We start from the raw sequence: 9,922 nt of genomic DNA, 5'->3' as shown, positions 1-9,922 counted from the left end.
CTCTCCTTTCACCGATCAAACACACTTATTCTATGTACTCTTGTATGATCTTTCTCTATTTACAAATCATACTACATACATGTACTATCGCGTAAAATCTCTGTACATAGATCATACTCATCAAAATGATACTGTAATCCGCTCTTCTCATATATCATCACCTTCATACATCGTACTGACGTATATATCTTTATGATACTACCACATCATACATGTACTTTGTATATCTTCTATCTATAATCATTCTCATCAATGTACTGTATATCTTAAATACACAGTACTGTATATGAATCTCTCTCATGATCACACTATACATGTACTGTATATCTTTCATTATAATATTCTCATCAATGTACTGTTATATTTCTTTTATCAAGCACAACTCATCATGTACTGTATATCTCTTTATAATCACCTTATTATGTACTGTAATATCTCTTTATGATCACACACTCACATGTACTGTATATCTCTTTATTGAATCATACTCATCATGTAACTATATAATCTCTTTATGATCACACTCATCATGTACTGTATATCTCTTTTATACATCATACTATCTTAATCGATACTATATATCTCTTTATAATCACACTCATCATGTACTATTACTCTTTATAATCACACTTTCATGTACTGTATACCTCTTTATGATCACACTCATCATGTTACTGTATATCTCTTTATGATCATAACTCATCATGTACTGTATATACTCTTTATAATCATACCTCATCAATTGAGTACTGTATATCTCTTAATGATCATACTTCATCATGTATTGTATATCTCTTTATAATCATACTCATCATGTACTGTATCATCTCTTTATAATCACACTTTCATACAATGTATGTATATCTCTTTCTAATGAACATACTCTTGTCATGTACTGTAATCGCCTTTATAATCATACTCATCTCATGTACTGGTCTATCTCTTTTATGTCACTCATCATGTACTGTATATACTCTTTATAATCATACTCATCATAGTACTGTATATGTACTGTATGATTCTTCAAACATCACACTCATCATGTACTGTAATATCTCTTTATATCATACTTTCATTATGTACTGTATATCTTCTTTACTAATGCATACTCAATCATGGTTCACATGTATATTCTCTTTATAATCATCACAAGAACATATTTTATGTAAAATCTTGTATATTACTTCTTCTTATTAATTCCATAATCATACATGTACTTTTTATCATACCATTGTACTGTATATCTCTTTATAATCATAATACTCTATCATGTACTGTTAATATGTATTCTCGCTAATATCAATCTTTATCAATCACACATCTATCATAGTTATTATATCTCTTTACTAAATCATACTCATGTCATGTACTGTATATCTCTTTATGACACACCTGCATGCATGTCTGTATATCATTCGGTTTATACTAGCATACTCACTTATCATTGTTACTGTATATGATGGCTTGTGTCCGTTTTGGTGCTGTTGTCATGTTGACCATGTGTGTGGTGTTGTGGTCGTGTGCATCAGCGTGTGTGTTCCTGTGTGCATCGTGTGTGGGTTCCTGTGTGCGTGTGTGTGTGTTCCTGGTGCGTGTTGTTTTTCGATGTTGATGAGGGGTTACGGGATCAGAGAGGCCTGTGTAAGTATTTGATTTCTACCTGACTGATTAGATAGAGGATCAAGATGAACCACAGAGGGGCATACGACACAAGAGATCTTTAGAGGCAGGAAACAATGAACAGCTACGAAACACACCACAACACAGAGAGAGAAAAGAGGGTAAAAGAGATGGAAACTAAACGCTAGACAGCCGAGGGTAGAGAAGGAAAGAGAGAGATTTAGCATTATGTCTTTAACAGCAGCAGAGAAATAGAGACAATACACATAGACAGAGAGAACTTACATAGAACTTACATAGAAAGCATTGTAATGAGGATAAAAAGGGAAAATCGAGGATGAGGATAAGAGGAGGAGGGGAGGATAAGAGAGGAAAGAGGAATGAGGAATAAGAAGAGTAGTAGTGTAGGATGAGGATTTAGAAGAGAGTAGAGCGCAGGATGAGATAACGAAGAGGTAGAGGAGGATGAGGATGATTGGATAGAGAGGAGAGAGGATAAGTAGCATAGGAGGATAAGGTAGAGGAAGGATTATAGAACGAGGTAGAGGAGGATTTGAGGATAACCAGAGTATGAGGAAGGATGTGGATTAAGAGATAAGAGAGAGATGAGGAGAGAGGAGAAAGTGAGGATAAGAGAGTAGAGGGAGGTATAAGACGAGTAGAGTGTTAGCAGATGAGGATAAAGAGTAGAAGGAGGATGGAGGATAAGAGAGGAGGGGAGGATATGAGAGGCAGGGAGGATGAAGGGATACAGCAGAGGAGAGGAGGATGAGGATAAGAGAGTAGGGGAGGATAAAGAGAGTAGAGGAGGATGAGGATAAGAGAGGAGGATGAGGAATAAGAGAGTAGAGGGAGGATGAGGATAAGAGAGGAGAGGAAGGATGAGGATAAGAGAGGAGAGGAAGGTTGAGGATAGAGAAGAGGAGAGGAGGAATGAAGGATAAGAGAGTAGAGGAGGATGAAGGATAAGAGAGAAGAGCAGGAAAGAACAGCCTGAGAGAGAGGAAGAGAAGAGAGAGAGAGAGAGAGAAGAGAGAGAAGAGAAGAGAGAGAGAGAGAGAGAGGAGAGAGAAGAGAGAGAGAGAGAGAGAAGAGTTTCAGATTCAGAATTCAGTAGATTTTGTGACCTGTTTGCGAAAGAGAAGGGCAACCAGTGAAACAACCCATCATAATACAACCTAATATTTATGTTTATTTATCTTCCATGTTGCACCTCATTACAGACACCTGTATAGTATAGACATCAATATGACATTTTGAAATATCTTTTTAATTTTATTTTTGGGAGTGAAATTTTCCTGTTTTTTTTATTGTTTAATTTCACTTTTGTTTATAACCAATTTCACTTACTTTGGCAATGCCAAACCATATGTTTCCCCATGCCAATAAAGCCCTTGACATTTGAATTGAGGAGAGGTGTAAGATCAGGGTAAAACAGACGTGATAACTGATCCAGTTTGCTGCTGATTTCTATTAGTGAGATTCTATTCCTTATGGACCTAGAGCAGTTTCTGGTACTACAGATACTGACATAACTAGGCCATCCAAACATGACGGACGAGGCGACTCCATCAACACACAAATATAACCACGCTGCGCACCACACGCACGCATCGCACTCACTGCACAGACCCACTGCACACACACACACAACAAGCGTGAATGTTATGTAATGGAGGAGGGGTGTCAGTCCGTCACAGGAGAAATAAGCCCGTCACTGCTCCAGTACATTAGGATTTTAGATGGATGGACCATTAATTCCATCTGCTTTCTTAGTAAATAGGTGGGAGGAGATATGGAGACGCAACTCCTCTGTCCTCGGAGAGACTGATAACTCTCTCTGTCACTAGAGTACAATACCAACCTCAACCCTCCAACTAACACACAATACTCTCTCTATTCGCTCATACAAACCTGTCCTCGCTGTCTAGCAGCTGTTTTGGCATTGGCAGCCTACAGAGGCAGCGAACAGAGTAGCTACATCTTTTCTGCTAATACCTGATCCCTCCACCAGAGGGTCACATTGATGTCACAGCAAGGGTGCAGGGTGGGGACAACAAGGGAGCTGGATACCTTCCGTGCCCCATCCCCTCCAACAGGGTCACATTGATGTTCCACCACAGGGTGAAGGGGGGGGACAAACAGGGAGCTGATACCTGCAATCCTCCACCAAGGGTCACATTGATGTCACCCAGCAGGGTGCAGGGTGGGGCCAAACGGGCAAGCTGATTACCTGCATCTCCACCAAGGGTCACATTGATGTCACCAGCAGGGTGGCAGGGCTGGGGATCAACAGGGAGCTGATACCGTGCATCCTCCACCAAGGGTCACATTGATTCACCAGGCAGGGTGCAGGGTGGGGACAAACAAAAGGGAAGGCTGATGACCTGCATCCTCCCACCAAGGGTCACATTGATGTCACCAGCAGGGTGCAGGGTGGGGACAACAGGGGAGCTGATACCTGCATCCTCCACCAGGGTCAACATTGATGTCACCAGCAGGGTTGCAGGGTGCGGGACAACAGGGAGCTTGAACCTGCATCCTCCAACCAAGGGTCCACATTTGATGTCACCAGCAGGGTGCAGGGTGGGGACAACAGGGAGCTTGATACCTGCCATCCTCACCAAGGGTCACAATTGATGTCACTACAGGTGCAGGGTGGACAAGGGTGGAAGCGACCACAAGGTCATGAGAGAGCGGGTGCAGTGAAAAGCTAACCCTCAGCCTCAAGGGGAAGGGTGTTATACTCTGTATCTGATGAGTTTGAATTGGGGAGAACTGACAACTTAACTTAGGCTCAACGATGTGGAGAACGGCTTGTTTATGTAGTCCTGGAGCACTAGCTGCATGAGAATTTGATTATGGCTTCCAAGAATAGGTGTTGTGTACTCTCCATGTGACTTGATTTTGCAGTAGAAGCATCTTTCACTACTCCTGCTCTATGTCACTTCTGCACTGCCTCCTGTCCTCCTGGCCTCCTGTCTCCTGCCTCTGCGCTGCCCACTTGTAGGAGAATGTACATTACCAGTCAGACGTTTTGGAACACCCTAACTCACATCAAGGGTTTTTTCTTTATTTTTTACTAATTTTCTAAGTTGGTAGAATAATTGTGAAGACATAACATCTTCATGAAATAGCACATATGGATCATGTAAGTAAACCAAGCAAGTGTTAAACAAATCAAATATAGTTTAGATTTTCAAATTCTTCACAGTAAGCCACCTTTGAAGGATGCTGAACAGCCATTGCACACTCTTTGCAATTCCCTCACCAGCTTTAAAAACGTCTTAGGGCTAGGCCCCTTTTTCTCAATTTCCGCCTGACTGACGTGCCAAGTAAACTGCGTGTTGCATCAGGCCCTGAAGCCAGAGATATTGCATATAATTGGTACCATTTGGAAAGAAAACACTTTGAAGTTTGTAGAAAATGTAGGAGTAATAAAATAGATATGTAAAATATGTAGGAGAATATAACACAATAGATATGGTAGGAGAACATCCAAAGAAAATTCCAACCTGAGTTGTTTTTTTTTGAAGACCATCTCCTTACAATGGAAAGTATAGGGGCATACTGAATATTCTAGCTCCTCAAGGATGCCAATTTCCTATGGCTTCCACATGTGTCAGAGTCTATGTTCAAGGTTTCAGGCTTGTAACTTCCAAAACAATAAAGAATATCAGTTTTAGACAGGGACACGCAGTTCCTTGGAAATTCCGTGTTTGGGCACCGCGATGAAGACAAGAAACGCACCTGCTAAAACCGGATTCCTATTGAACATACTTCTTTTCATAAGAAAATATTATAGTTTGAATTACATATTTAGGGTATCTGAGGAGTAACATAAAAACATATTTTGACTTGTTGGTAACAAAGTTTAGGGGTTGAGATTTCGGATTCCCCTCTTCCCATTCATCGCATGTTGAAGCGAGTGGAATTACTGCAAATCGATGACGCCAACCTATAAATGACTTTTTGGGATCATAAAAGAAAAGATTTTAAATGGCTAACAAATACGACCTACATGTTATAGCTGGGGACTCTTTGGATGACAGAATCAGAGGAAGGAACAATTTTCAAAAAAGTACAGTGAGAGTATTTAATCGCTATTTTGTTGAATTTATGAGAACCTGTGCAAGGTGGAAAATATTTTGGATGTGGGGCGCCTTCCATTCACCTACTCTGCATCTCAACAAAGCACGGCGGCTTGAACGAAAAATCTCAAATTTGGACTCATCAGACCAATGGACAATTTCCACTGGGCCAATGTCCAATTGCTCATGTTATTCCGTGGCCAAGGCAAGTATCTTCTTAGTTATTTGGTGTCCTTTAGTAAGTGATTTCTTTGCAGCAATTCCGACTGTGAGGCTGATGTCACCGCAATTCTCCTCTGAACAGTTGATGTTGAGATGTGTCTGTTACTTGACTCTGTAGAAGTATTTATTTGTGCCTGCAATTTGAGGTGCAGTTCACTCTAAAATAAACTATCCTCTGTAGCAGATTAACTCTGGATCTTCTTTTCTGTGGTGGGCTATCTTCTGTACACCACCTCTAACCTTGTCACAAAACACAACTGATCTAGGCGTCAAACGCATTAAGAAGGAAAGAAAATTTCCCAATGACCTTTATGCACGCGCCCGACCTGCTCAATACCCTCAGTTAACTTCCTGTAATGAACTTACCTGTTGAAATCTGCAGACGTGTTGCGTTGTGCGTTTTGTTGCTGTGCGTTTTGCTGGCCCAAACGTTTAACTTTGCTTAGCTTGACAACTTTACGTTTTTTTTTGTTTCTGTTTTTGTTTTTAATTACCCGTTTAATATTTATTAGTTTTTTTTTCCAATCGCAACTTTTTTCCCCTCATTAACTTTTTCACTCCGGACGCTTTACTGGTACTGGTTCCGTCCCAACAACCTTCAAACAGCCGAAGCCTAAGTAGTAAAAAACATTAGACATGAGTCTTTCTATATTGCGTCGCTGTCACTCCATAATAACAAGGAGAACTGATCGCCTTACGGCGAGAATAGCTGTGCTACAGCCCAGGCTTCAGACGCATATCGTTATGCAGGGTAAGATGTCAGCAGTGTAGGAAAGGAAAGAGGAACAGCGTCTGTGCAACCAGTAGGTACAGATAGTAACGTTAGTATAAATCCCCCCGCACAGTCCCTGCAGCCGGGAACAACTTTCTCATGGCTTCTGCGAAGGAAATTGCTGTGTGTGATACAATGCTCAACCGGCTGTCGCGTCATATTCAGCCGGACAGAGAACTTTCAAAATCCGCGGGTTTTCCCCATTATGCTTGGCGAGTCGGAGTCTGAGTCTGAGTCTATCTCTTTTGTCTCTACTCCCTTCCGCGTTACGGGGTCTGAGAGCGAAAAGGCTTCCCACGCATTAGCTCTGACAAAGTTGAAAACCCTAAGTCAATTGGCGACGTCCATTAACCCCAGTAGTTAGACTTAAAGCGAATCACCAGACCAGCGATCATGACACGTTTCCTAGGGCAAGGGCTAACCGACGTTAAGGCTAATCTAAAGATGGTGCTGATAAAGCGTAAATCTGGCGAGTGTAGAGAGTAAGAGATATTGTTATCCACGTCGGCACCGCAACGATGTTAGGAATGAATACAGCTCAGAGGTCACCAAGTGCCAACATAGCTTTCAGCGTTGTTAAAATATGCTTAAAGATGTGTCGGCATCGAGTAATTGTCTCTGGCCCCCTCCAGTAGGGGGAGTGGACGAGGCTCTACAGCAGAGTCTCAGCACTTCAATCGCTGGTTGAACAACTGTTTTCTGCCTCTCCCAAAGAATAGAATATTGTAAGATACATTGGCCGCTCTTTTGGGACTCACGCCACAACACAGGACCACAGCCTGACCGTGCCTAGGATGTGAAGGGACTCCATCCTACTGGACGGGTGTGCTCTCATGCTTAGTCTAGACCGAACCTAGTAGGGCTCTAAACTCTCTAAGCCCGACAATGAAATAGGGTGTGCAGGCGCAGGAGCAGGTCTGTTAGCCACACTCCGAGCTTTGAGTGGAGTCTGCCATAGCAGACAGTCATGATGCTAGTCAGGCCCAGCCAATACCCATTGAGAAACTGTGTCTGTGCGTCGACCTCGGTTGGGCCCAAAAACTGAAACATGGCGGTGTCTGCGCCTTAGCAAGGTCTGTCATTAAGAATAAAGGACCTCCTCCATTCCTGCCAATCATTTGGAAAGAGATCGCTGATACGCTGCGACATCTCAGAAAATAGGTTACCTTAATGTTAGATCCTGCTTCTCACTTCAAAGGCCAGTGCATATGTCAATGAACTAATTCACTGATCATCACTTTAGGATGTGATTGGCCGTGAGCTGGAAACATGGCTTAAGCCCTGAGATGAACTTTTACTGTGTTAAATGAGCCTGACCTGACTGGTTAACACTAGTGGACCGGATATCCCCCGTGCGATCCCGCAAAAGGCGGGCAAGGTGTTTGCTAACATTTACGATAGCAAAATCTTCAATTTACAACAAAAAAAATGGCGTGTTTCGTCTTTGAAGCCTTCTAAGTTCATGAAATCTATGCAGCCTACTCAGATCACTTTTTTAGCTTACTGTTTTACAGGCCTCCTGGCGCCATATACAGGCGTTTCCCTCTTCTGAGTTTCCCTGAATTCCTATCAGACGCTTGTAGTCATAGCAGATCATATTCTACTATTTTTGGTGATTTTAAAGGTATTCCATGGAGAAGTCCAACAGACCCCTCCACAGATTCTTTTCCGGGAGCCAATTATCGACTCAGTGGGTTTTGGTCCAACATGTCTCTTGGACCTACATCACTTGCCACAGTCATACTCTGGAGCCTTAGTTTTTGTCCCATGGAATAATGTTGTAGATCTTCAAGTTTTTTCCACATATCCTGAGACTATCGGCACCGACCACTTTTTATTACGTTTGCCAATCGCAACAAATAATTCTGCTCAGACCGCAACCAAGGAGCATTCAAAAAGTCGTGCTAATTAAGCAAGTTCTCAGACAACAACAAAATTCTTGATGCCCTTGCCAGAAGCTCGCTTCTGGCCTACCCACCGGATGTCAGAGGACAAAATCAAGTTAACCAACCCTGAAACTGAGGAACTTGCAAATTTATCCTTGCGCAATACCCTATGATGCAGTTGCACCCCATAAAAAACGAAAAACTATTTGTCAATGATGAAACTAGACTCCCTGGTTAAATACCAGAAAATCACCGCCCGAGCTTTGAAGCAAAGCTTGCCAGGAAATTGGAACGGAAATGGCGCCACACCAAAACTTGGAAGTCTTTCCGACTAGCTTTGAAAGACAGTACCGTTTGCAGTACCGGAAGCCCAGCCCATCACTGGTTGCTCGAGCCAATATCCCTAAACTTTTCCAACTTAATTCGCAAGGAAAATAAAGAACAATCCAAAAATTTCCTTTTTGAATACTGTGCGAAACTAAACTAAAAAGCGAGATTTCCCAGCCAAGAGAGGATGGCTTTTTACTTCAGCAGTAATAAATTCAATGAACTTCCTTGCAGGAAAAGATCATGACCCATTAGAAAGCATTAACGGACTCCTCCTTTGAATCTGCGTATTCTCCAGGGCTTAAGCGGATATGCGGATGACACACAGCTGTAGCATTTCATACTCATCATGTACTGTATATCTCTTTATAATCATACTCATCATGTACTGTATATGATTGCCTGTGTCGTTTTGGTGCTGTTGTCATGTTGACATGTGTGTGTGTGTGTGTGTGCATGCATGCGTGTGTTCCTGTGTGCATGTGTGTGTTCCTGTGTGCGTGTGTGTGTGTTCCTGTGTGCGTGTTGTTTTCATGTTGATAGGGGTTAAGGGATCAGAGAGGGCTGTGTAATTATTTCTACCGACTGATTAGATAGAGGATCAGATGAACCACAGAGGGCAACGACACAAGAGATCTTAGAGGCAGGAAACAATGAACAGCTAGAAACACACCACACACAGAGAGAGAAGAGGGGAAGAGATGGAAACAAACACTGACAGAGGGTAGGGAAAGAGAGAGATTGCATTATGTCTTTCAGCAGCAGAGAAAATAGAGACAATACATAGACAGAGAGAACTTACATAGAACTTACATAGAAAGCATGTAATGAGGATAAAAGAGAAAATGAGGATGAGGATAAGAGAGGAGGGGAGGATAAGAGAGGAAAGGAGGATGAGGATAAGAGAGTAGAGGAGGATGAGGATAAGAGAGTAGAGGAGGATGAGGATAAGAGAGGAGAGGAGGATGAGGATGAGGATAAGAGAGGAGAGGAGGATAAGAGAG

General features: G+C 42.1%; 1 protein-coding gene across 1 annotated transcript in view; it reads right to left on the bottom strand.

Annotated features, from left to right (window-relative positions):
• LOC112072909 (pituitary adenylate cyclase-activating polypeptide type I receptor-like) overlaps window positions 1-9,922 on the bottom strand; it is a 73,671-nt gene that overhangs the window by 6,029 nt on the left and 57,720 nt on the right. The gene's annotated exons all lie outside the window — the stretch shown is intronic.

Source organism: Salvelinus sp. IW2-2015, unplaced genomic scaffold (assembly GCF_002910315.2).
Source record: "Salvelinus sp. IW2-2015 unplaced genomic scaffold, ASM291031v2 Un_scaffold2081, whole genome shotgun sequence".
Classification (NCBI taxonomy): Eukaryota; Metazoa; Chordata; class Actinopteri; order Salmoniformes; family Salmonidae; genus Salvelinus; species Salvelinus sp. IW2-2015.
This window is presented reverse-complemented; position numbering and strand designations above follow the sequence as displayed.